The following is a 27768-nucleotide window of genomic DNA, read 5'->3' on the forward strand; positions in this document are numbered from 1 at the left end:
CTTTCTTCTTCTTTTTTTTTTGTTTGGGGGGGGGGGGGTGGCGGACGACAAAATGCGAATTACTCGAAATTATTATTAGCATGGGAGAGGTTGATATGCGTCACTGTAGAGGGAGCAGTTTCTCACAATGTTTTATTTTATACTAGTATAAAACATTGTGAGAAACTGCTCCCTCTTCAGTGACGCAGTTTTCGAGAAAGAAGTAATTTTCCACAAATTTGATTTCGAGACCTCATAATTAGATTTTGAAATCAAGCATCTGAAAGCACACAACTTCGTATGACAAGGATGTTTTTTCTTTCATTATTATCTCACAACTTCGACCATCAGTTGAGCTCAAATTTTCACAGGTTTGTTATTTTATGCTAAAATTTAACAAATTATTAAATAAAAAGTTTAAAATGCTTTCCAAAACTAATCAAAATTGATTGCATGTGTTCTGAGACATGCAGAATGAGCACATGCGGGGAATGAGAATGAGTATGCGGGGGATGTGTAGTTTCAATGATTCCTGAAGCCTGACCACATTCATTATGTAAGATTTCGATCATGAGAATGAGTATGCGGGGGATGTGTAGTTCCAATGATTCCTGAAGCTTGACAACATTCATTATGTAAGATCCGATCATGAGGAACGGTCTTTCAGTTTAGTCAAGCCGTGTCCGTATTAGCGTCTATGGCTACGGCTTAATCATCACGTCAGCATGCCATGAAGCATTGGTGGCAGTAGGAACACCCCAACGGCCGTAGCCGTAGCCGCAGCCGCAGCCGCAAGTGAAAATCAGGCCTCCCACCACAATGGACTCGATGTAAGATCCTAAAGTTAATGGAACTGTAATAGTGACACTAAAGTTCCACTCTTTTTCTTTCGTTAAAGGAACACGTTGCCTTGGATCGGTCGAGTTGGTCTTTGAAAATCGTTTGTAACCGTTTGTTATCAAATGCATATGGGTAGAAAGGTAAAAGTAGAATACAATGATCCACATAAACATGCCTCCAAATTGCACGGTTTTCCTTTTACCTTGTTGACTAACACGGTCGGCCATTAATGGGAGTCAAATTGTTGACTCCCATAAAATGGCCGACCGTGTTAGTTCTTACAGTAAAAGGAAAACCACGCAATTTCGAGGCAAACTTGTGTGGATCATTAATTGTATTCTACTTTTAAAACATCTTTCCAACCATATGCATTTTATAAAAAACGGTTACAAACGCTTTTTACAGACCAACTCGTCCGATCCAAGGCAACGTGTTCCTTTAAACTTAGAAAATTGTAAAAGTTGTATGTGAAATAGATCACCTCGGAAACAGCCGTAGGCTATTGTGTACTTTTGCGTAAAATTGTATTAGATCTATAATCCCTTATTAGTGGCACTTCTTCGCCGTTGCTTTCATATCTCCGATTATAACCCCTTTCAACAAAATTACAAGAATGCAACCCCGATGGTGATTAAACAATGAGATTCATCACATAATAGTTTCACATGGAAAGCAAACAGCACAGTTCACGCAGTTCAAATAATGGATGTTGGCACGTGCCCGGTGAGTGGGGTGGAGCCTGCCTCTCGCGCCTTTAAAGTCACCTGGAAGTGGTATTTTTTCAAAATAAAGCTTTTGTCACTAATATATGTGCTTTGATGAGTGGAATGTGGTTTTAAAAAATCAGTTCTTATGTTATTTACAAATTTAAGAGTAGACCCCGACCCGAGAGGGCGCTGTTCGTGACGTCAATTGAGGCAGACTTTGCCTGTAATGCGTAGAGTAAACACAATTGCAAAGTACATGTACGGACCAAGTCGTGAGTTTGTACGTTTCAACAAAAGAAAAAAAAAAAATTGTTTTTTCCGGCAATGCCGACCAGGTGTATTGCTGCTGAATGCAGAAAAACACTTTTTGAAATGTACTTTGCATGTGTGTTCACTATACGCATTGCAGGCAAAGTCTGCCTCGATTGACGTCACAAAAGGGGTAAGCGGAGTCAGCCCCCAAACAACTTTATATATCTTTTAAACATATAAATCGTGACAAACAATTACTACAAAAATTGTTTTATTGTTCGTAAGAATATACTCTTATGTTTGAAAGAAAAAAAAATTATATTTCCAGGTGACTTTAATATCGACAGCGCCGAGCCCTCAGGAATACAAGAGTTTGAATCCTGCCAACCAAACCATTTGGAATTATTATTTTTATGATATCAGGGAAATCAGTAAGAATTGAAAAAAATAAAATCAAAATCAAGCTGTCATATAAAGGGACAAGATAGACATTGGTGTAACTGCCGTTTCCTTTAAGTGTCTGTTTTACTCAGACGCGGTCAGGGACCGATTTTCAATATAGTGATCTAACAATGTACAATCCCTTTAAAGTTTTATGCAAAGTTGTTGTGTTGATGTTGCACTTCAAAAAGAGACAGGGAACTAACCGCTTAACGTGTATTTGTCGGGAGCTAGAGTATATAGTGTTACCATCGACTGTGTTTACAGCCATTGGACACTTTCGGTATACAGTATTGTTCAAAGGCCCACACTTCGTGTATCACAACTTATATATAAAATAACAAACCTGTGAAAACTTAAGCTCAATCGGTCATCGGAGTCGGGAGAAAATAACGGGAAAACCCACTCTTGTTTCCGCACGTTTCGCCGTGCCATGACATTGTGTTTAAAATAAATCCGTAATTCTCGTTGTCGAGAATTGATGATTTGTTTTAATGTCTTCTCAAAAAGTAAAGCATTTCATGGAATAATATTTCAAGAGAAGTCTTTCACCATTACCTTCTGTATACCCTGTAAGTTATTTGTAAATCTGTGAACTTTTATTATTTTTTTCTGTTCCGTAAGTGTACAATGGCTTTAAAGATGCATAGTCGGGAAACCAAACATGGAGTCATGTATACGCCACAATGTACGTCACACCTACTAGCTTAAATCCGTGCTTTAGACGATGGGGTGATTTTGAAAATTGCCGTCTACCCTATTTCCCTTTATCCCCAGGATTTTCTTCAGTGGTCACATCACAAAAGATTAATATCAATCAGTGCCATAGGGGATTTTGTCACCCTGGTGTGCGTGTCTCCCACACCGAGTGTGCCACCGAAGATGATTCAAGAGAGGGCGCTATTTCATTTTATTTTGAAACGCCACGCCGGCTTCGTACCAAATTACAACAGTTAGTTTGTTTTTACAAGTCAATTTTGTTGTTATTCGTACGCGTATCCAAGATAAACTCAACTGGGCCGTCATTACAACACGAAATCCGCAAAATAATCGACCTGAATAATAATGGTTTCTTGAAACCGTGATTAGCTAATTTTTTCTTTTACAGAAGTCTGTTTCAGATTGTTTTTCCTTAAGCTTAGGTATTAAATATTTTTTATTATATCATGCTGGATATAACTTAAAAACAAAGTTTAAAAGGTTGGCCGCAGCAGAGTAGAACAAGTTTTTGCCCTAAGACTTCTCATCCAACACCGATTGGAGAAACAAGGTGGAAAGGTGTTTGCCGTGTTTGTCGACTACAAAAAGGCATCCGACCATGTATGACATTTGGTTTGTTCACTGTCTTGCAACAATTATGGCGTCCATGGAAAATGATCAACTGACCACGTTTCGCTGGTGCACAAGTCCGCTGATACTATATTTTGGACTTCATTGTTGGTTTCGATTGCCGGTAACCAGTACAGGGCGGGAAATTTTCAAAAAACGAAGAATCGAGGTACAATTTTTGTGGTAAAAAAATTGCAGCAACATTATTTGGAGAAAAACATGACCACAACAATGAATTGATAGCTGAACAACATAAACAAGATCCGATAGAGGTTTTAATGTGGGAGTACCATTCTTGCTCGTCTTTAAGGATCTGTAGGCTACAGCAAGGCTAAGAGCTACATCAGAGTTTTACCTCCACGCATAGACCAAGGACGAGACTACTGGAGAAGTACTGGAGAAGTTGAGCGGGTGTGCCCATGTTTGCCGGATGAGGGCGCTATACAAGTTTTGGTGATAATCATCGACTAGTCGATCGATTTTGAAGTGTGGTTGTTTCAAAGTGGTAGGCCTTTTGCGGACACTGATATCAAGAAACATGGAAACTAGCCAATGTTACATAACCGATAACAACCTTGCCTGCCAGGAAATCCCATCACATGACCAGCCGTTTTTTGAACACGGTGACGTTGTCTATATTATACACGCCGAAGCCCAGTCAGCATACTAGTTTTGAGCTTAGGCTAGGCCTATAGTTTTAAATCAGTTTAGGATTGATGTAAGCTACTATGGATGAAGCTGATGGGTGTGAGTGTAAGGCCTAGTTTAGGCCTACATAATTTATTAAGGGTGAGCGAGGCTGGGAAAAGTGCCGTTACTTTGCACCCTCTCTTGAACTACTACCCGCTAACGAAACGCTACAACATTTTCATCAAATTGTGATAGCGCCCTTTCGGTTGGCTTATTGTCCGACAATAAGTTGCACCCAAGCGGCGCGGGCGGGGTTGGTAGATATGGTTTTAAAAGGGGCATGCAGTTTTCATTTAAAGTTGACTAAAAACTGGTGGTCATTAAGAATAACTCTCCCCGCCCTCTAAATGGGATCGAATAATTCCCAAGTTAATGTCCAATAATACATCAAACAAAGCACCCACGGAATGTCACACATGGTCCCCGGTGATTCTGGACCCCCAACCCAAGCCACACGCGTGTTTTGAGCGAGTGGTGAACGACAGCGGTTGAAGAAGGGGATGGGAGGAGACCGCTCACAAGCTTTTTTCTTCTAACCCGCCACACCGGCTAGTATCGCGTATAATCGTAACCATCACTTGCACTGCTGCTGCGTATAAATACGAAAGCGTCCAGTGGCATGGCATCCTTGTGGAATTCAACACGGTTGTGTCGTTTCAGACGTCGGGTTGCAAGTCTACAAAACCCTGACCGTCCGAACTCCCTCTTACGAGTTGTCTGATTGGCTTGTGTCACGAGCGATATCTCCTTACATGTGTGGTTGTCTGGTTTTGATATGGGCCACCTGTTGGTCTAAGAGGGGAAGCCATAGGCTGCACACAGGGCCACCTCGTTAGGCTTGAAGTGGGTGGCGACCTCGTACTTCCATTAAGGGTGCGTTCGTTTAGCTTCCCTGGGTCGACCCGGCGGTGCTCACTCGGGTGAGCCCCTGACAAGAGCTAATCGAACGATCACACCCGCCCTCTCGTGGTGACGGCATGCACCTCAGGTCACCCCCAAAACGAATGTACCCACACAGAATGCATACACGCAAAAGTTGAAACATTTTCAAAAAGAATACATTACTGATTCTTTTCATACTAAACATCCTTTGTCCTCGCCACTTCACTCCTATTGGTTCATAGCCACCAATATTGTTTCTGAAATAGAAACTTTGATTGGCTGTTATTTTCCCGCTTCTCTTTCTGGATCCTTTCCTTAATCCCTTTCCCCTCTCTTTTTCTATAAATGGATATGTATTTGTTTGTACTTTTTTATGCCTCTGAAGAAGGTCCGGATTATATCGAAAGCTAAGGGCTCATATCCTATTCATTATACTGATTCTTTTCATATTATATGTTTTGCCAGTTAAAACCATTTACGAACTTTGCGAAACATCAACGGCTGTTTGAAGCTATAAACGAACATTCTATTGGACAAATTTATGAAGCAACAAAATTGTTAGAACGCAGTTTTGTCAGGACTCAGTATGTGCATTTTGCTAAATCCGTTTTGTATTTATATAAGCAATCGGCCGTCGGGTTTTGTTAACGAAAGAGCCCTCATGTGCGGCTGAATCGGGTACTACATTTTTACGAATTTCTCCATACAAAATTAACCAAACTGGACGTACAAACTCTCAAAATAACAAGGCAAATGTTTTCTGAAAGTGAATTAAAGTGAGAGGATGTAGGAGTAGTCATTAAAGACCATAAAATTTACCGTTCTATTATTTTAGGGTGTATAGGGTTAGGGTTCCACATCAGATATGATAACATATAAAATTAGATTTTTTATTTTTTATTTTTTATTTTTTTCGTCACGCGGGGCGCGCGCCCCGCGGATGTTGACCAGAAGGTTTACATGAGAATTAATTGATATGAGAATAAACTAAAAAATTAATGAGGCCGACGCTCTGTTACTCCCATATAGCGGTGGTAAAAACAGCAGATGAGGACAAAAACACGGAGGCAAGTCACCTGGGCCCAATTTCACAAAGCCTGTTATATAAAGCACACAAACTTTCTATTACTAAGCAAAAAATGTTCTCAGTGATAAACAAATCACGTAAAGAAACATTCAAGAATCAAGCGATGTTCTCGACCCTACGGAAGTATATTTAGAACAATTAAAACACAAATCGCAGAGCTCCACTATATTCCGTCCGGGCGTGCGGATATCCCGGGCGGATTACTATTTTACCCTGGCGACCACTTCGGCGGCACAGTTGTGGGGCCCGATTTTTTTTTCAATTGTCGGTATGTCCTAAATACACTTACCGGCCAAACGTTTTGTTTTGGTTTTTTTGCAAGCTTTCAATTAATTTTAATACTATATCTCACAAGTGGTAGCTTTGTATTAAAAAATAAATGCACTGTTTATTGTGGAATAGTTGTGTGACGTTAAAAATTATGGCCATGTGTATAATTGTTTGGCATTGTTGGCAACAATTTAAAATTGTTGCCATACAATGCCAAACATAATTAACATGGCTTTTTTTAGCTGTGACTTGCGACAGACGGTCTTTCGTCGAACAGCCAGTGGGTGCGTTCGTTCAGCTTCCCCGGGTCGACCCCGGTGTGCGGCGTTTTTTTAATTTAATTACCCACGTTTGTACTGGAAAAAACCCCGTGACACACCAGGATCGACCCAGGGATGAGCACCAGACGTCACACACTGCGAAGCTCGCGAATCACGTAGTGCGCACCAGTCTATGTTCCTCTCGCCACATGAAAAGGGTGTTCTACTTCTAGCGCTGGGCTGGTTTACAAAAAACCGTTTATAGACTCTTTTTCTATGACTGAACAAAGAGAACATTTTGCAGTCGCCATCTTGTAAGATGGTAGGGACGTGGAACCTATGACGCAGTTCTAAATGACCAAGAAAAGGTAAATCTTTGTTTTGTTAAACTTCTTCTGTCGAAATTCGCGTCCGTACGTAAATTCACTGGCACTTTCCTTGAACGGTATCGTGGTTCGTCATGTATCGTATTCGTAGGATATGTCACCAAGGTGTCAAATCATGGAGAAAGAACGAGGCAAATTTTGTAGTGTTTTATAACCTGCCATGTCTGCGCGCGATGTAAACATGGCCATAGAATAGATGAATTTTGTGTGGTTTGACTTGCCAAGCAAAGAGTCTACTTGTAACTCTCCCTTGGCTAAAACACAGAGAAACACGTACATTTTGTAAGTAGCGAGTCTGTCAGTTTGTGTGTGAAAAGTAGCTGTGAATAACTCACCAATTGATAACGTTAACCTTGTCCAAATCAAACAAGGATTCAGTTTTCCAAAACAATATAGATTAATAAATCCATAGAAAACAAAATATCTTGGAACTACTTCTAGAAACTATAAGGCTCCCCTGTGAGCCTTATAGGGGTCACATATTTAGTTTTTTTTTAACGCTATACGTTTTTCGGAGTAACTATAGAATACAGGTCCACTCGGAGCTCTATCTGCGCCTCCGCGGAGGCGGAGTCGCGGTCACGTACGGTTTAAGTAACTTGGTCGTACTATATACTACTTGATTGTATTGAGTGCTATTGATGAATACAACAGATAAAATGTTAGGGTCGTAGGGAGTCAAAGTGTGACGTTAGTGGTGAGGTAGGTGAAGCAGTGGATAGAGGGCGTTTTAGGAAGACGTGCATTTGATGCAATCGTGAAGACGGTGAAGCTGGAGGCGGGGAGTCGCGGTGTTGCAATGGCCGATAGAGGGCGTTTTTAGGAAGAGGGGCATTTGATGCAATCGTGAAGACGGGAAAGGCAGAGGCGCGGAGTCGCGGTGTTGGCAATGGCCGATAGAGGGCGTTTTTAGGAAGACGTGCATATGATGCAATCGTGAAGGCTTCTTTCCCCTTTTGAAATAATCCTCTAATGGGGTGAAGTGTATTATGGTTATAATAATAATTGTACGGAATTCGGGCTTTCTTTCCTTTTTATAAATAATCCTCTAATGGGGTCAAGTGTATGAGAGCAATGTTAATAATTGTACGGAATTCGGGCTTTCTTTCCCTTTTTCAAATAATCCTCTAATGAGGTCAAGTGTATGAGGGCAATATTAATAATAGTACGGAATTCGGGCTTTCTTTCCCTTTTTTAAATAATCCTCTAATGGGGTCAAGTGTATGAGGGTAAGCTTGGGCGATATCACGATATTATCGAATATCGCGATATTAATTTGGAAACGATTTCGATATTGGATGGATTTGGTTTTAATCGAAATATCGATATATTTCGATATCGATTAAATATCGCGATGTATTTGCTAGCTGAGACATCTTGCACCCCATAGGTTTGGAGTAAAACCAGAAGAATAGGTCATTAGAACACCTCTCTTATGCTATGACTGTCTCTTCTACAACTTTCACTTGGAGTTTGAAGACTGATCAGGGGTTTCCCTTAACTTTTTTTTTCAATCGCCCGCCGGGCGAGTCAACCAAAATTCTTGATCGCCCGCAGGTTTTTCACTAGCCCACATGTAATTATACACAAAATTTTCAAAACGAAAAAAAAAAAAAAAAAAAAAAAAAACACGAAAGTGAAGCCCTTAAAATTGCTTTTTTTGAGGATTTTATATCTGAATTTTTACCTTAAACTATCCCTTTTCCATCAACAACAACTTTAATGACTTTGTGGTTAGGGGGTCGGTTGATTTGAACATGTTTTGAACTCCGTTTGCAACAAAGTCTTCATGAATCAACGATCAGTCAACAACGCACATCGAGAAATAATTAATGAATTGCCCCGTAACGCCCTCTGTTGGCAAAAGTTGTCCATGTTATTGGTTGTCCAAGGCTGTACATTGTGCACAGTCTGCAGTCATTATGCACAACGTGCGGCAATTCTTTACTCCGTTCATGAACATGTACTGCATTGAAGTCTAGTCAAGAACATAATGAATATGGAATTTATTAACAGCCATCAACGGCCAATCACAGCGTGCAGAGATTTGGTCAGAATTGACTTTGGACGACTGTGTGCGTTGTGTATGTGCTGTGCACACTGCATGGATGTACCACCAGTGGGCGACCGTGTACTGTGAGGATACTCGGCACCATGTGGTTTGTGCATCGTGTTTTCAATTGATTGTACGTGTTTTCTGATACGAACGACAGCAATTCCGGTCCCGATCATGACAAAATTAAATCTAGCAAGTTTCTAGAATTGTCAAACTTACTAATTTAAAAGCTTTAGTAGAAGTTTTCTGTGGGATTTTGCCACTGAACCCTCATTTATATGTGAAAAGGAATAATTATTTGACTCGCCCGGCGGGCTAGTGAGAAATGGTTTTCAGTCGCCCGCCGCTATTTTCACTCGCATTTGGCAATCGGGCGACCGCTAATTTCGAACCCTGAGATGTCAAATTTAATTAATCGCGATTATATCGAATATCGTGATATATTGTCGGCGATATATCGTGAATAAAATAAATCGATATCGCCCAAGCTTATATGAGGGCAATATTAATAATTGTACGGAATTCGGGCTTTCTTTCCTTTTTTAAATAATCCTCTAATGGGGTCAAGTGTATTAGGGCAATGTTAATAATTGTACGGAATTCGGACTGTCTTTCCCTTTTTTAAATAATCCTCTAATGGGGTCAAGTGTATTAGGGCAATGTTAATAATTGTACGGAATTCGCGCTTTCTTTCCCTTTTTTAAATAATCCTCTAATGGGATTAATTAGGGCAATAATAATAATTGTACGGAATTCGGGCTTTCTTTCCCTTTTTAAAATAATCCTCTATTGGGGTCAAGTGTATTAGGGCAATATTAATTATTGTACGGAATTCGGGCTTTCTTTCCCTTTTTTAAATAATCCTCTATTCTAATGGGGTCAAGTGTATGAGGGCAATATTAATAATTGTACAGAATTCAGGCTTTTTTCCCTTTTTTAAATAATCCTCTAATGTATTATGATTCGGCCTTTAATTATTATCCTTTTGGAAATAATCCTCTTTTGGGGTAATATGTAGTACGGCAATATTAATAGTTATTAATTATTTGTACGGAGTTCCCATAATTATTGAAATAATCATCTAATGGTCTTGTGAGTTATCGTATAAAATAAATTGACAACACAGCTGCGCATTAGCTATAGCGCAGTTGTGTATTTTCGAGCCTAATGAGGGCGCTGTTGTGCATCTTTCAGAGTGCCCCCTAGGTTGCCAAATATTTATAGTTAAGCAACAGAGCGCGACCTCAACTCCGGGGTACTGTGTACGTATGAACGTCACCGCAACTCCGTCTCCGCGGAGGCGCAGTCGAAGCTTCGAAGTGTACCTGCATTCTATAGTTGTACCCGTTTTTCAAATCAGCGTTGATGGGTGAAAGTTTTGCGACCGTTAGCCAGCCAGAACTGAAGTTTCCTGTGTACTGTACACCTAAAGCATTCCCCATCCTACTCAATATACATTCATAATGCTTGTATTTCCCTTTTGTTGAGTTACGTTCAATAATTTTTTCAAAAAAGGCAATTTTCTACTCAGTACTCACTTTTTTTCCCTGCAGAATTGGTTTTGCTTGCGAAAACAGTTGCTGGCAGTGTAAGCACTTTATGTAATCCACCATTGACAAACCTGTAGAAGTTTGAGAACGATCGGCCGTCTGGGTCACGAGAGAATAGTGAAAAACCGATTACAAACTTTGCATTGCTTCGATGCCAAAACAAAAATGAATAAAACGCTCCCTGAGCGATAAACTCCAAACGCAAATTTAGACTATTTGTTTTTCATCAAATATTATATGCAATTTCAGACAGAAATATTTCAAGGGATGTTTTCTACTATCATCATCATTAGACCGTGTAAGTTTTATGTAAATCTGTGATCTTCACAATTTTTGTTTCTTACCAATTCTGTATTGTTCCTTTAAGTTTACTTTTGCGTTTTCGGGACCAGATATTGACGCGTCTAAATTTCTGACTTTCTTTCTCGCGCCTATGGCGGGGAGTGAAAAACTATCAAAATTGCCGCTACTCGTTTTACGTATAGTAACTTGCCATAACTTGTGAACTGCGCCGCGCAGTTGCCTGGATCAAACGGCTTCTTGAAGCTGGACAGTTTATCTGTCCATTCATGTAACAATTTTGATGACTGGCTAACTGTAACCTGTTGCCCTAGAACGGAACATACTCTGTCCATTGGTCTTGTAGCATAACCCTTTCCTAGCCCACCTTGTTGTTCTAAATTTCTGCCTGTCCATTTTGTCGACTGCCACAAGAAGGATTATTTTCACGAATACTGGAGGGTGCTCTTTCTTTCATGATTATGTGAGAAACCAAAGCACATGATGTACTTATAGAAATTTGTCAGCTTTCCAAAAGTACTATTTTGAATTAATTCATGTGAATAAAAATGTGATTTTTGCCCAGTTTTTCGAACACATGAAATACGGACATATTGTGTTGATTTTTCTCAGACTGAAAATGCTGAAAATATTGTAATGATCTCAGCAAAAACAATCTGAATGTCTTGTCTGAATGCCTTGACCAAAATGTTTCATTAATGTTTTGTGTGTTTCAGCAGTCGAAAAAACAATGGCTATTTGACATTTTAACAAAGAATGGCGGCCATCCTGAAATAAAAAATAAAAAGCCCCTACTCCTTCCTTTTTTGAGAAACCCGGACGCTAAACATGTTTCTTTTTTTAATCGGCCTTAATGTGACAAGTGTAAAAAAAATTTAAATAATAAAAAATAAAAATCAAACTACAGGATTGAAATTGTTGGTGTAACATAGTCACTATTTAGTTATGAAACGGTTATTTAAAATAGGCCAACCTCTCAATTCCATTGTTGCTTCAAAGGAGAAGAAATGGTCTAAGCAGTCTTTTTCGCTGGCCATTTTGCTGTAGTAAATTTCTCTGTAGTGCATCTGACCATTATAGCTCCATGATCTGACTAAGTTGTGTTAACGGAGCTATTGATCTGCGTTCAGACCACAACGTATTAAACAGAACTCTGTGACTTTCTGCACTCTCTGTAACCGCAAAACCACAACATACATTTACCGCCAATACGATTGCGCGCACGTTTCCATGCATTTTTCATGACTGCGTTATAGTCCACATACTGATATAAATAAAAGTTCTCCTTTTTACGGCAGCATTTTATGCAGCCCTAAACGTTTTATATATTAGGGCTTATAAGAATATACTTTTCTGTGATTTCATATGGGGGGGCAAGAGGGCGAGGGCAAGGGTTCTGAGGGGGGGCGCAGGCCCCCCCTGCCCCCCCTCTGGTTACGCCACTGTACGCACGGCAAAAACTGTACACGCTTGTAATGAATGAATGTAGCGGGCGCTCTGTTTTTCTAATTTCCGGATCCCACCAAGACTATCCGATACACACCGTGTCTCCGCAAAAGGCCATCTCAATGGTCGTGTCCCCTGACTTCAAAATGGTGTATCAGCAAGCGTTGCTGCGTGAATGTGGACACCAGTCTGTTAAAGGGCGGCCATTGTAAGGTCCAGCTTATTAGCTGATCAGCGGAACCGCGGAGGAACGCAGGTGGTTAACAATGGTTTTACCTTTGCTTATATTAAAAAGCAAAGTAAGGGTGGATGTGTAACTAAAAGCCATTTCCTCCAATCTTGGTTGGGCCTACATGCCATGTGAATTGTAGAAATGGTTTTCTTTATTCCCGGCTTCGACTGAAAAAAGTTTCAGGCTACGTGCAAGCTCCATTCCAAGTGGGCGTCAGAGTAGCAGTGACGGGGGACAATTTAAAATTTATATTATCTTTTGCAACGATCATGATTAGCATAAAACTACATACATACATGTATAGTTATACGGGAAAATGGAACGGGAATGTGTTTATTTACAGGACATGGTTACAGGACGGAACAAGACAGGAATGAGTTTATAAACGTGATACGACGGGATTTGAACAAGTTATACCGACACTGCGGGACCGGGATGAGATAAATTTGGGAATTTGTTTTTTAATAAGGGAAGATTTATGGGAACGGGTAGTGTTTATTATCGGGAATATCTTGGAACATTATGGCAATGATATATTTGTCATAGGGGAAGACAGGACATGTATGATGCAATTAGTAGCAAACTGAAAATTGCCTACCAATCATAATTTTTGCAAATATGGTTCATCCAATGTATGAGGGGAGAAAGCCACAGTCTCAGAGACACGTGTTTCTATTGGCTGTTGAATTTTCATATAGTGCGTAACGAATGTTTTCATTGGTCGATTTTGCCCTATATCCAGAGCGGTGTGTAAAAGTATTCAACATCACGGAAGAAAACGTTAGTCGTCGGCGGTGATTTCAATTTAGCATCGTTTTTCTTGCGGGAAAATTGATTAAATTTGAATGGTTTCAAATAAAAAATCTATATTTTTGCATCAAGCATAAATGTTGCTAAATATGCATCGCAAATTGGATCGCAACATTTGCGCTGCACTTTTTAGAATTGCAAAGCAAATCATCCAAATTGCATCACAAATTGCGATGCGATACTGGCGAAATCGTTCCCTGATTTATGAAGTGTGCGATTATCTTATGCACTGGAGGGTCGGCTGGCACACCCAACATTATGGTGTAATTGTCTTGTCGGTGCGGCCTGTCCGCTTCCAGAACGATGGTATTCATGAGTTGAAAATGTATTATTCTGGCAGGGCACGGCCGGTCCGCGTCCAAGCCGCTGATATTCATGACCTGAAAATACAACTTGTTTATTCATAAGACTTATTGTTATAGCAACAATAGCGCCCGGCATGTACAGCTCATTAACTTCGCTGCGCTTCACACACATGGCCGTTCTTCCGCGGACTGTCCGAGGTTCTTAGCAACGGCGGTATTTGCTGTCCAGTCAGCGGACTGTCAGCAGAGGAACGCTCGGGAGGTTTTGACAAGGCGCCTTAATCAGTAAAAAATTGACAGACTCAAAACGTCCCTCTGCCATGTTTAAATGAGAATAGCTTCCCGATTATACAAGCTATTGAAATAAAATAAACAACTTTGGTTTGCTCTTTCCATCCTCCTCGTAAGGCCTACTCCAGCGCGGCCACTGGTTTAGTTGCACTTATGAAAAAGTTTTTGTATTTTTGCTAAGGTTGTCCCCCTGGTGGAAGAGCCCATTATGAGTGCATACTTATGTTTATCTCTCATTTTGCTTCTTATGCCCTTGTTTGTTCATCACAGAAATTTAAAATCACAACTTGCCCATTCAATTGAAGTTCTCATACTTTATTTCCAGACGTGGTTGAACCATAACAAGATGCATGACTTTACGGCTTCTTGTTTGATGGGAAATCAAGCATTATCAATGTTTGTGTCGAGGTCAGTTCTACACTTAAGCTTGCAAGAAGAAGAATGGAACCAGGTCAGTACAGATTGCATCAATTTTGTAAATCTATGCAAAGGCACCCTTTTTTTGTGTAACCACAGTGCCAAATGTTACTTCTTATGTTATCACAAACAGCGTTGAAATTTTTAAATGATGCTGCATAAGTCATGCAGCATAACTTTTTGTGTCCTTCCAAGAGGAATTGCCCATTTTCATTGTTTGCGTATGTTTCAGTGATGTTTTTAGAATGGACCATGCAATTACTACGGAAAACGCAGTATCAAAGATCAAGTGTGTAAGGAAGACCAGAATGAAACCCACTAGAAACGTGTATATCAAACGAGTAATTGATTTAAAGAAATGTTACTTTAAAAATGTAAAGTATTAACAAAAAAGTAATATACGAGATACCATCGCGACCCAGCAGTTTGCTCATAATAGTAATAATAATAATAACTAAACACATTTATAAAGTGCCAAATCCATTAAAAATGCTCCCAAGCGCTTAACAACACTAAAAACTATCATTTAACCACAAAAAGCAAAATCATTAGAAGGTGAAAATAACATCCCAATAATATGATCATAAAACAATAAAGGTACAAGTACAAGAAAACAGAGGGAAGATGCAAGGGGCTTGGGATGACAGTAGATAGTTGGGATGATGGCTTGCCTGGCGATCTTGCATTTTTGTGGTGGGAATAGGGTTTCTTGGTAGGCGTCTGTTAGTGTTGGTCGACAGAATGTCAGTCACCTCATGGTTCTAGTCTTGGTGGATATGACCACAGTGGCCGACATGATATAGATTGATTGGTCTTGAGGTATAGCTTAGATGGTGGCATTAGTTTGCTTTGGTTGTGTCTTGGTAGCTTAGTGTTTTTTAGGTTTGCAGGATCAGGATGTGGACTTGAGTTAGGGTTAGAGTTAGTTCAGTGTTAGGGTTGTGGTTGATTGTGGACTGTGGTCCTGTCCACCTCTTCTATCCCTGTCATTGAATGCAGAATCACCAAGCAGCTCTGATGTTTCCGTCAGGCTCAAGCCATCGCACACCCAAAAACTGTCATTGTTTTTTCAGTCAACCCAAGATACACAATCCTGATTTCCCTTCCGCCCATCAAGAGATATTTATAGATAAGTAAATTATTGAATGTAAAGAGATATTTATAGATAAACAAATAAATAAATAAATATTGATAAACAAACAAGTAGATAAATGAATAAATAACAAAACGAATAAAGAAATAAAAACAGTTTTATGAGCAAACTGCTGGGTCCCACTGGGATTTCCTCTGTACCTACTTTTACTAATATTTTACTTCTAAAAACTATTTCTCAATAGGCCTACCAATTACACTTTTACTGGCAATGATTGTGAAAGAAACTTTCAAACCACAAGTCTTCCTCATTCACACTGATCAGTACATGCTGCTTATAGGTTTTATTGGTCTTGAAGTATTTGTTTGGCTAAATAAAACAACTCAAGTCTACTTCACTCTACTTCTCGGTAGAGTCAAATTACTAATTTTCGGCTGCGTAAGCCGGTGGACCCACCGATCAAAGAGGGGATGCTTTCTCTCTCTCTCTCCGGTCAGTGTGCGTTGGTCAACCAAATCAAAGGTCGAAGTACGGCAAGGCCTAGAAAACCATTGCCGGGGCAACAACCAAGAGAGGCAGGGCAAAGAGTGGCTCCATTCCAATGGGCACCGCCCGCTCCCCAGCACCGCCTCGGGTCTCTGAAGCCAAAGGGCATCCCCCCTCCAAAGGGCTCAGGGAACCCGGCCCGCACCGACCATGGGGATTCCCCCACGATGGTCGGTGACGGTATTTACGAGTTTATCCAACCCGAACGGCACCCGCCAACGCCATAGGCTGTGGGGCGCTTGCCATGGGGAAGAGGATTAATGGTCCAGAGTCCCGCAGAATACCCCACTCACAGGGCCCGCCCTCGTCTTAGGGTTTCACCCGTTGCCCGGATATCCCTGTAACTCGGGCTTCCTCTGAGAGGGCCTCGGACTCGTCCTGGACCGGGTATCAGACAAGAGGCAGAAGCCCAGAAAGGACCATCATTTGCATCATTTGCACGAATTCCTGGGCCGTACACCAAGCCCGACCACTCCAGTCATGGCTGGGTGCACTCAGATCGGAGCGGCCTGCCATGCACAGTCAGCCGGGCACTGGCCTCCTCTGCCAGCCACCATCCCACAACCACCGCACAGGGGTGTTGTGGAACAGAGTGGTGTGTGGTCACGCACGGGTGCACGCGCACAATCCCAGACAGGGATCAGCATACACCCTTCAGGGTCTGATTGGGATGATGTTTGAGACTTTTGGGATGACTGAACTGCGCCTTGTCCAGAGGGACATGGCCTGGGTGCTGGACCTTACCGCCGAAAAAATGGATGACTCCCCCGTTGAACGGCAATTGTTTAAGAGGAGGACAGGCCCTGCTCCGAGGAGTGGGAACATTTTCTGGGCTATGCCACTCGACCGCGTATGTACTGATCGCGTGTCAGCTTCTTCGTGGATTGCTTACCCCAAGCGGGCTGATTCATATTATCGGTTCCCCAATGGGGATTTTGATAAATATTTTTCGACCCCGGTCCTGCCAGACTCCTCGTCAGACAAACTGGTCGCGGACAGGGTGTCAACCTCCCCAAAACTTCCCTTTGCCGACAAATCGCGGGGAAAAAGGGAGGAGGTAATTAGGAAAATGGACTCGGTGTCTTGCTTCGGCATACGCACATCGTCCTTCTTGCTTCTCTTGTCCGGATACCTCATTCTGGCTGGCAATGAGGACTCGACGATCCCGGCTTATATGATGGTGGCGTCCCTCCATTGTCTGGATATTGGGCTGCGCACTGTCCTGGATCAATTTACAAGAGTCTCCACCCTAGCAACTTTGGCCTGTAAGGACGTCCTGGATGCATTGTTCCTTCCACCCGTAGGCCCACGCAAGCGGCGTGATGCGCTCCACCTAATGGGACGGGACCTCTGCACCAGCGGCAAAGAAACACAAATAAGCCTCGTTTGTTATTCCTCGCCGACATCCACAGAGACCCGCCAGTGGTGGGTTTAGTGGGAACCTAAGGAGCAGCAAATACACGCACGCCCACCCAGGGCCTGCAGCAGGCCCAGATGGGACGCGACTTCTCTGCCACCAGGCGACCTCCCGCCGACGGACAGTAACGAGAATGGGAACGACAGCTGGGTTTTCACCAATCTACAGGCGTGTCGGCGAGTCCAGGGACGCTCTAGACGGCAATGCTGCCTCCACTGCACGCTGCACAGTTATGGGAACGAGAGGTGGGTTATACCAACCTACAGGAGCCAACAGCGAGTCCATCAGGGACACTCTAGATGGCAGTTCTTCCTCCTCCGCATGCTGCTCTATATTGGTTGAGTTGCAGTGGCGTCTTGATGTGGTGAAGTGGTGCTACAAGCTTTCTAGGTGTTGATGGCACAGTGGGTTCAAGTATTGTGGATGGCAGACTTGAAGTGTAGATAATGGAATGAAGGGTTGTATGGAAACCAGTCATTGTGTCTGCTTCCGGTGTAGTCTACTGTATGGACGAGGGTGCTATCTGCTTTTCTGGTGACTTGAACATCTATGTGTTGTTCTTCTCTTGTTCCATGGTGAATTTGATCAGTGGCTGCTGGTTTTTTAGGTGTTGGAGGAACTGCCTTGTAGCTGGGTCAAACCTCAAAGGTATCATCAACATAGAAGAGCAGAGGTGAATATCAACATTCTCGATGGAATCCAGTTGACAGTTGGAGCTTGATAAAAATGCACAGGTTATGAGAAGATTGTGGACTTGTTAAGAAGTGAGGCTTGTGCGGTCTGTCATGAAGGGATCCACTTTTAGGGCTTGTTTGGTGATAAGACATGCTTCTTACTTGGGTATGTTGGGAGGAGAGAGACTGTGTCAAAACTGACAAAAATGTTAGATTGACTGAGGTGAATTGTCTTTTAAGTAAGTGATGTTGCATTTGATGTCTGTGATGGGTTTTCTTGGTAGGGGTCTGCCTAACCCTAACTATAAACCTAACCCTCACTCTCACCTTCACCTTAATCCTCACCCTAACCTTTTAACCCTTACCCTAAACGTTACTCTAACCCTAACTCACTTACAACACTTACAGGCATCAACTGACACTTTCGGATACCTACCGAGAAACCCCATACCAGACATTGAATGCAAAATCACCAACCAGTTTTTGGTATCTTTTATTCTGTTTCTAAGCCATCATCAAATCAGAAGCTTATATACTGTCATCTTAAGCCCTCTGCATCATCCTGCCCTCGGATCTTTGGTCAACCCAAGATGATTGTTTGTTTTCTCTTCATTTTCTATCTTTGTGCCTAATGTTTGCTGTTTTGGTAACGGAACGGATGCTTGACGAATGCTATGGAAACGTGGGAAGGGTGTAGCTGCAAAGTCAGTCCAGTGTACAATTTGTAGGACATGGGTTCACAGGTGATGTAGTTGCATGAAAGGTAGTCTTCAGGCTGCTAGCATCACGTTCTTGACATGTTTGAGATGGTTGAGTCATTCTGCTACCTTGATGACATGATGGGTGCCGAGGGAGCTATTCAGATGCAGCATTGACATCTGGGGTGAGGAGTGGATGGAAGAAGTTCAGGGAGCTGGCCCCATTTTTTACATAGAAGGGGCCGTCCCTGAAGTTGAAGGGCCAGGTATACACCACATGTGTCCAAAGCTGCATGGTGTCAGCTGCGAGACATGGCCGGCCCAAAAGGGTGTGGCACCATCAATAGATGGAACGAGCAGAGATGAGAATGATTAGGGGGATGTGTGGGGTGTCTCTGTCTGACGGGATGTCAAGTGAGGAGCTGAGGAGGAGAGTCTGAGTGGAGGGGATCGGCACTGTATTGAGGAGGCACAGGCTGAGGTGGTTCGGTCATGTGGAGAGAAAGGAGGATACCAACTGGGTCATGAGTTGTACCAACGTAAATTGTGGATGGGGCCACACTTGTTGGCTGACCACACAAGACGTGGCAGAGCTCCATGTCCAGTGACATGCAACTGCTTGGCGTCAATGCAAGGGACCCGACGGACAGGGTTACTGGTGGAGGAAGCAGGCCCATGCAGACTGGACAACGGCCTTAAAACTTACATGATGATCTATGCCGGGTTGTCTCGTCGGTTCATAACACTGTTCAACTGATACCCAAATATGTTCAATGATTAAAACTGTCTTAACCACTTGTAAGAACTACGGCTACTCTAATGGCATGCTTCTAGTAGGCTTATAGGGATTGAGAGGTCTTTAAAACATCTGCCACATTGATGAGGCTACAGAGATGATTTTGGCATACATCAATTTCTGCAAAGCCATGATCATCCCAGAGAAGGTGCACACATTTTCTAACGAGAAAATACGGCGTTGATCCATGGTTCTAGTATTGCAACGACGGACGATGACGTAACGTGTGTGTGTAGGAATGTATCCGGCTGGGAGGTCGCTGCATGCAGATTATGCATTGTACACGTGCGAGTTCGTAAAGCTAGCAATTTGTTGATTGCGCTGCTCAATCTCGAGATTGCACAACAGATGTTGATTGAGCTACGTACGCTGCGGATATGCGCTTCGCCATCGTATTTGCACTGCCTGGAAATGCGCTAAAATTCACAGTGCCAAATGTTACTTCCTATGTTATCACAAACAGCGTTGAAATTTTTAAATAATTCTGCATAAGTCATGCAGCATCACTTTTTGTGTCCTTCCAAGAGGAATTGCCCATTTTCATTGTTTGCGTATGTTTCAGTGATGTTTTTAGAATGGACCATGCAATTACTACGGAAAACGCAGTATCAAAGATCAAGTGTGTAAGGAAGACCAGAATGAAACCCACTAGAAACGTGTATATCAAACGAGTAATTGATTGAAAGAAATAGTACTTTAAAAATGTAAAGTATTAACAAAATAGGAATATACGAGATACCATCGCGACCCAGCAGTTTGCTCATAATAGTAATAATAAGTAATAACTAAACACATTTATAAAGCGCCAAATCCATTAAAAATGCTCCCAAGCGCTTTACAACAATAAAAACTATCATTTAACCACAAAAAGCAAAATCATTAGAAGGTGAAAAAATAACATCCCAATAATATGATCATAAAACAATAAAGGTACAAGTACAAGTAAACAGAGGGAGGATGCAAGGGGCTTGGGATGACAGTAGATAGTTGTGATGATGGCTTGCCTGGCGATCTTGCATTTTTGTGGTGGGAATAGGGTTTGTTGGTAGGCGTCTGTTAGTGTTGGTCGACAGAATGTCAGTCACTTCATGGTTCTAGTCTTGGTGGATATGACCACAGTGGCCGACATGATATGGATTGATTGTTCTTGAGGTATAGCTTAGATGGTGGCATTAGTTTGCTTTGGTTGTGTCTTGGTAGCTTAGTGTTTTTTAGGTTTGCAGGATCAGGATGTGGACTTGAGGTAGGGTTAGAGTTAGGTTCAGTGTTAGGGTTGTGGTTGATTGTGGACTGTGGTCCTGTCCACCTCTTCTATCCCTGTCATTGAATGCAGAATCACCAAGCAGCTCTGATGTTTCCGTCAGGCTCAAGCCATCGCACACCCAAAAACTGTCATTGTTTTTTCAGTCAACCCAAGATACACAATCCTGATTTCCCTTCCGCCCATCAAGAGGTATTTATAGATAAATAAATTATTGAATGTAAAGAGATATTTATAGATAAATAAATTATTGAATGTAAAGAGATATTTATAGATAAACAAATAAATAATAAATAAATATTGTTAAACAAACAAGTAAATAAATGACTAAATAACAAAACGAATAAAGAAATAAAAACAGTTTTATGAGCAAACTGCTGGGTCCCACTGGGATTTCCTCTGTACCTACTTTTACTAATGTTTTACTTCTAAAAATTATTTCTCTATAGGCCTACCAATTACACTTTTACTGGCAATGATTGTGAAAGAAACTTTCAAACCACAAGTCCTCCTCATTCACACTGATCAGTACATGCTGCTGATAGGTTTTACTGGTCTTGAAGTGTTTATTTGGCTTAATAAAACAACTCAAGTCTACTTCACTCTACTTACCGGTAGAGTCAAACTACTAATTTGCATATTCCCTATGTCGCAAGGCAATGATGCTAAGACTTCCACAAACACACAATAGCCCCCTCCACTGCCTACCCACAACGCCCCCGGGACAGTCAGAGCTCTCTGAGGGCTGCGCTCGCGACACTCCGTTGCCTGGCTTGCAGCCCTTCAATCGGCCCCGCAGCCTCAGTCGGCAGCGTAAGCCGGTGGACCCACCGATCAAAGAGGGGATGCTTTCTCCCTCTCTCTTCGATCAGCGTGCGTTGGTCAACCCATTCGAAGGTCGAAGTCCGGAAAGGCCTAGAAAACCGGTGCCGGGGCAACAACCAAGAGAGGTAGGGCAAAGAGTGGCTCCATTCCAATGCGCACCGCCCGCTCCCCAGCACCGCCTCGGGTCTCTGAAGCCAAAGGGCATCCCCCCTCCAAAGGGCTCAGGGTACCCGACCCGCACCGACCATGCGGATTCCCCCACGAAGGTCGGTGAAGGTATTTTACGAACGGCACCTGCCAACGCCATAGGCTGTGGGGCGCTTGCCATGGGGAAGAGGATTAATGGTCCAGAGTTGGGTTCCTGGGATTCCCGCGGAATACCCCACTCACAGGGCCCGCCCTCGTCTTATGGTTTCACCTGTTACTCGGATATCCCTGTAACTCGGGCTTCCTTTGAGAGGACCTCGGACTCGTCCTGGACCGGGTATCAGACAAGAGGCAGAAGCCCAGAAAGGACCATCATTTGCGGTCACCTGACGTGTCTTTGCCTGATGCCCATAGGAAACGTCATCGGGGTAGCAAACTGCTATTTCGGGACAAATTCTTGATGGCATTCCAGACTTTAGCTGCCTCAATATCTCCAGGACTCTTCCCGAATTCCTGGGCTGTACACCCAGCCCAACCACTCCGGTCATGGCTGGCTGCACTCAGATCGGAGCAGCCTGCCATGCACAGTCAGCCGGGCACTGGCCTCCTCTGCCAGCCACCATCCCACAACCACCGCACAGGGGTGTTGTGGAACAGAGTGGTGTCTTGTCACGCGCGTGTGCACGCGCACAATCCCAGACAGGGATCAGCATACACCCTTTGGGGTCCTATGTTTCTGATTGGGATGTAGAGCAAAATGGCTTAGGCACAGCCCTGGCTTAGGCAACTCATCACCGGAAGAGCACGAGTTGGGCTCAAGTTTTCAACGGCTCTCAATTGTCGAGACTGAACTGCGCCTTGTCCAGAGGTACATGGCCCGGGTGCTGGACCTTACCGCCGAGAAAATGGATGACTCCCCCATTGAACGGCGATTGTTTAAGAGGAGGACAGGCCCTGCTCCGAGGAGTGGAAACATTTTCTGGGCTATGCCACTCGATCGCGTATGTACTGATCGCATCGAGGGCATTGTGTCAGCTTCTTCGTGGATTGCTTACCCCAAGCGGGCTGATTCATATTATCGGTTCCCCAATGGGGATTTTGATAAATGTTTTTCGACCCCGGTCCTGCCGGACTCCACGTCAGACAAACTGGCCGCGGACAGGGGGTCAACCTCCCCAAAACTTCCCTTTGCCGACAAATCGCGGGGAAAAATGGAGGAGGTAATCAGGAAAATGGACTCGGTGTCTCGCTTCGGCATACGCACATCGTCCTTCTTGCTTCTCTTGTCCAAAAACCTCACGCTGGCTGGCAATGAGGACTCGACGATCCCGGCTTATATGATGGTGGCGGTCCTCCATTGTCTGGATATTGGGCTGCGCACTGTCCTGGATCAATTTACAAGAGTCTCCACCCTAGCGACTTTGGCCTGTAAGGATGATCTGGATGCATTGTTCCTTCCACCCGTAGGCGCATGCAAGCGGCTTGATGCGCTCCACCTAACGGGACGGGACCTCTGCACCAGCAGCAAAGAAACACAAATAAGCCTCGTTTGTTATTCCCCGCCGACATCCACAGAGACCCGCCAGTGGTGGGTTTAGTGGGAACCTAAGGAGCAGCAAATACGCGCACGCCCACCCAGGGCCAGCAGCAGGCCCAGATGGGTCGCGACTTTCGTACATCTGCCCTGCGGTATCCTGGGATGTTGTGGAAGTGACTTCTCTGCCACCAGGCGACCTCTCGCCGACGGACAGTAACAGGAATGGGAACGACAGCTGGGTTTTCACAAATCTACAGGCGTGTCGGCGAGTGCAGGGACGCTCTAGATGGCAATGCTGCCTCCACTACACGCTGCACAGTTATGGGAACGAGAGGTGGGTTTTTACCAACCTACAGGAGCCAACAGCGAGTCCATCAGGGACACTCTAGATGGCAGTTCTTCCTCCTCCGCAGGCTGCTCTATATTGGTTGAGTTGCAGCGGTGTCTTGATGTGGTGAAGTGGTGCTACAAGCTTTCTAGGTGTTGATGGCACAGTGGGTTCAAGTGTTGTGGATGGCAGACTTGAAGTGTAGATAATGGAATGAAGGGTTGTATGGAAACCAGTCATTGTGTCTGCTTCCGGTGTAGTCTACTGTATGGACGAAGGTGCCATCTGCTTTTCTGGTGACTTGAACATCTATGTGTTGTTCTTCTCTTGTTCCATGGTGAATTTGATCAGTGGCTGCTGGTTTTTTAGGTGTTGGAGGAACTGCCTTGTAGCTGGGTCAAACCTCAAAGGAATCATCAACATAGAAGAGCAGAGGTGAATATTAACATTCTCGATGGAATCCAGTTGACAGTTGGAGCTTGATAAAAATGCACAGGTTATGAGAAGATTGTGGACTTGTTAAGAAGTGAGGCTTGTGCGGTCTGTCATGAAGGGATCCACTTATAGGGCTTGTTTGGTGATGAGACATGCTTCTTACTTGGGTATGTTGGGAGGAGAGAGACTGTGTCAAAACTGACAAAAATGTTAGATTGACTGAGGTGAATTGTCTTTTAAGTAAGTGATGTTGCATTTGATGTCTGTGATGGGTTTTCTAGGTAGGTGTCTGCCTAACCCTAACTATAAACCTAACCCTCACTCTCACCTTCACCTTAATCCTCACCCTAACCTTTTAACCCTTACCCTAAACGTTACTCTAACCCTAACTCACTTACAACACTTACAGGCATCAACTGACACTTTCGGATACCTACCGAGAAACCCCATACCAGACATTGAATGCAAAATCACCAACCAGTTTTTGGTATCTTTTATTCTGTCTCTAAGCCATCATCAAATCAGAAGCTCACATACTGTCATCTTAAGCCCTCTGCATCATCCTGCCCTCAGATATTTGGTCAACCCAAGATGATTGTTTGTTTTCTCTTCATTTTCTATCTTTGTGCCTAATGTTTGCTGTTTTGGTAACGGAACGGATGCTTGACGAATGCTATGGAAATGTGGGAAGGGTGTAGCTGCAAAGTCAGTCCAGTGTACAATTTGTAGGACATGGGTTCACAGGTGATGTAGTTGCATGAAAGGTAGTCTTCAGGCTGCTAGCATCACGTTCTTGACATGTTTGAGATGGTTGAGTCATTCTGCTACCTTGATGACATGATGGGTGCCGAGGGAGCTATCAGATGCAGCATTGACATCTGGCGTGAGGAGTGGATGGAAGAAGTTCAGGGAGCTGGCCCTTTTTTTTACATAGAAGGGGCCGTCCCTGAAGATGAAGGGCCAGGTATACACCACATGTGTCCAAAGCTGCATGGTGTCAGCTGCGAGACATGGCCGGCCCAAAAGGGTGTGGCACTTTCAGTAGATGGAACGAGCAGAGATGAGAATGATTAGGGGGATGTGTGGGGTGTCTCTGTCTGACGGGATGTCAAGTGAGGAGCTGAGGAGGAGAGTCGGAGTGGAGGGGATCGGCACCGTATTGAGGAGGCACAGGCTGAGGTGGTTCGGTCATGTGGAGAGAAAAGAGGATGCCAACTGGGTCATGAGTTGTACCAACATAAATTGTGGGTGGGGCCACACTTGTTGGCTCACCACACAAGACAGGGCAGAGCTCCATGTCCAGTGACATGCAACTGCTTGGCGTCAATGCAAGGGACCCGACGGACAGGGTTACTGGTGGAGGAAGCAGGCCCATCCAGACTGGACAACGGCCTTAAAACTTACATGATGATCTAGGCCGGGTTGTCTCGACGGTTCATAACACTGTTCAACTGATACCCAAATATGTTCAATGATTAAAACTGTCTTAACCACTTGTAAGAACTATGATACTCTACTGGCATGCTTCTAGTAGGCCTATAGGGATTGAGAGGTCTTTAAAACATCTGCCACATTGATGAGGCTACAGAGATGATTTTGGCATACATAAATTTCTGCAAAGCCATGATCATCCCAGAGAAGGTGTACACATTTTCTTACGAGAAAATACGGCGTTGATCCATGGTTCTAGTATTGCAACGACGGACGGACGACGTAACATGTGTGTGTAGGAATGTATCTGGCTGGGAGGTCGCTGCATGCAGATTATGCATTGTACACGTGCGAGTTCGTAAAGCTAGCAATTTGTTGATTGCGCTGCTCAATCTCGAGATTGCACAACAGATGTTGATTGAGCTACGTACGCTGAGGATATGCGCTTCGCCATCGTATTTGCGCTGCCTGGAAATGCGCTAAAATTCCCACGTGACACGTCGAGTCTCGTCTCATTGCGTTTATTGCTAGTTCGGGTAGATTTTACCAATAGAGGGCGTTTAATATCACGCTAGTGCGTTGTTCCAAAGCGTCCTCTAGCGTTAAATGTTTCTTTTATTTATTGTCGCACTCATAGTAACAACAACTACAGGCGTGAAATCTGCTTTTGTGTTCTAAGTAAAATACACCGTAATAATCGAGGAGGAGCACTGTCGATCGCGCACCTGAAGACGGTCCCAGGAGCACGGTAGGAGCGCAAGCGCGGTAGGAGCGCAAGCGCGATCGCTTTCCTCAAAAATGAAGGTCTGTTTGTTTAACTGTTTGTTAGCAGAGCGTTTGTCGCAGTAATGTTTACGGTTTTTGGGGTTTTACAAAGAAAAATTTACGCACCAATGACCTGTGTAGTACAGTGGTTCGTCTCATAACATCATAAAATCAAATGGTATTATCAAATCTGCTAGTAGGTTGCATGGTCTGTTTTATCCTGTGACATTATTAGGTTTTTCACTGTGTTTTGGACACTTGTTTTACTCATTAAGTAAGAAACCAGAAAGGAAACTGACTGGGTAGATCTAAAAAATGTTGGTTGAACAAGGCAAACTGACTGGAGCTGGACTTGCAAGTCCTGCTCCAGTAAATTTGTCCTCGTTCAAACCCCATTTCTTTTTTTAAATGCCCTTGCAGGAATCGTTTGGAACACATGTGTTGGAAGATGAGCAGGGAGGCATTCCATCAGGGCCTCATGCAATGGCTGCTTAAGTGGCTCAAGCCCCTCAAGTGCCATTTGATGCCATGAAGCTTTACTGTAGTGAAATTATTGCCATCATCCTTCAAGACAAGTTGCAGATAGAGACGCGGCCTGAATAGCATAGGAGAATGAGATGTTCAAAAACGTCTTCAACTGTTTGTGTTCTGCTCAGAGCAACAAGGGGCGCTCAGGTAATACTGCTAAGAATTATCATTACATTAGTAAAAATAAACCGAAAATTGAAAAAGGCACAAGTCTAGACAGACATGAGTCCAGATGAAACAGGAGAATTCGTACTTGGTATAAAGTAGCTTTTAGAAAGTAATAGGGTGTAAATAACAAATCTTTGATCATAATTTGTTGCATCAGCATTGTAACCTTGGCAGGTAGATGCTGCTAAGTAGCATCAAAGTGCTCTGAGTAAAATGGTTGTCAATTGTCCTTACATTTGCTATTAACATGTTTTATCCAGATCATCAATGGTGCTGCGTGCATAGGCAGACACCTACCAAGTTATGCTTTGTTACCCTCATAAGAATAAGGATAGAGGGTACTGAAAATCATGCTCAAAATCTCCCTTTTTCCCGGGGGTCACAGGCAAGCAACTACCTTGCTAAGCTTCATTTCTCTCAAACAAAGAGGGACAGATGGTACTGGAAATCATGCCCAATATCTCCTTTTTCCCTGGGGGATCAGAGGCAGGCACCTACTTATGCTAAGGTTGTCCCTCTGGTGGAAGAGTCCATTATGGGTGCATACTTATGTTTATCTCTCATTGTGGTTCTTATGCCTCTGTTTGTT

At 43.3% G+C, this 27768-nt stretch overlaps 1 long non-coding RNA gene across 1 annotated transcript; it reads left to right on the forward strand.

The window, feature by feature from the left end:
- The first annotated feature begins 6972 nt into the window (after positions 1-6972).
- Positions 6973-26971, forward strand: LOC139934574 (uncharacterized). Its single transcript, XR_011785718.1, has 3 exons — positions 6973-7105; positions 14439-14564; positions 26904-26971. It is a non-coding gene; the product is annotated as an uncharacterized lncRNA (long non-coding RNA).
- The last annotated feature ends 797 nt before the right edge of the window (positions 26972-27768 follow it).

This window comes from Asterias amurensis, chromosome 3, assembly GCF_032118995.1.
Source record: "Asterias amurensis chromosome 3, ASM3211899v1".
NCBI lineage: Eukaryota > Metazoa > Echinodermata > Asteroidea > Forcipulatida > Asteriidae > Asterias > Asterias amurensis.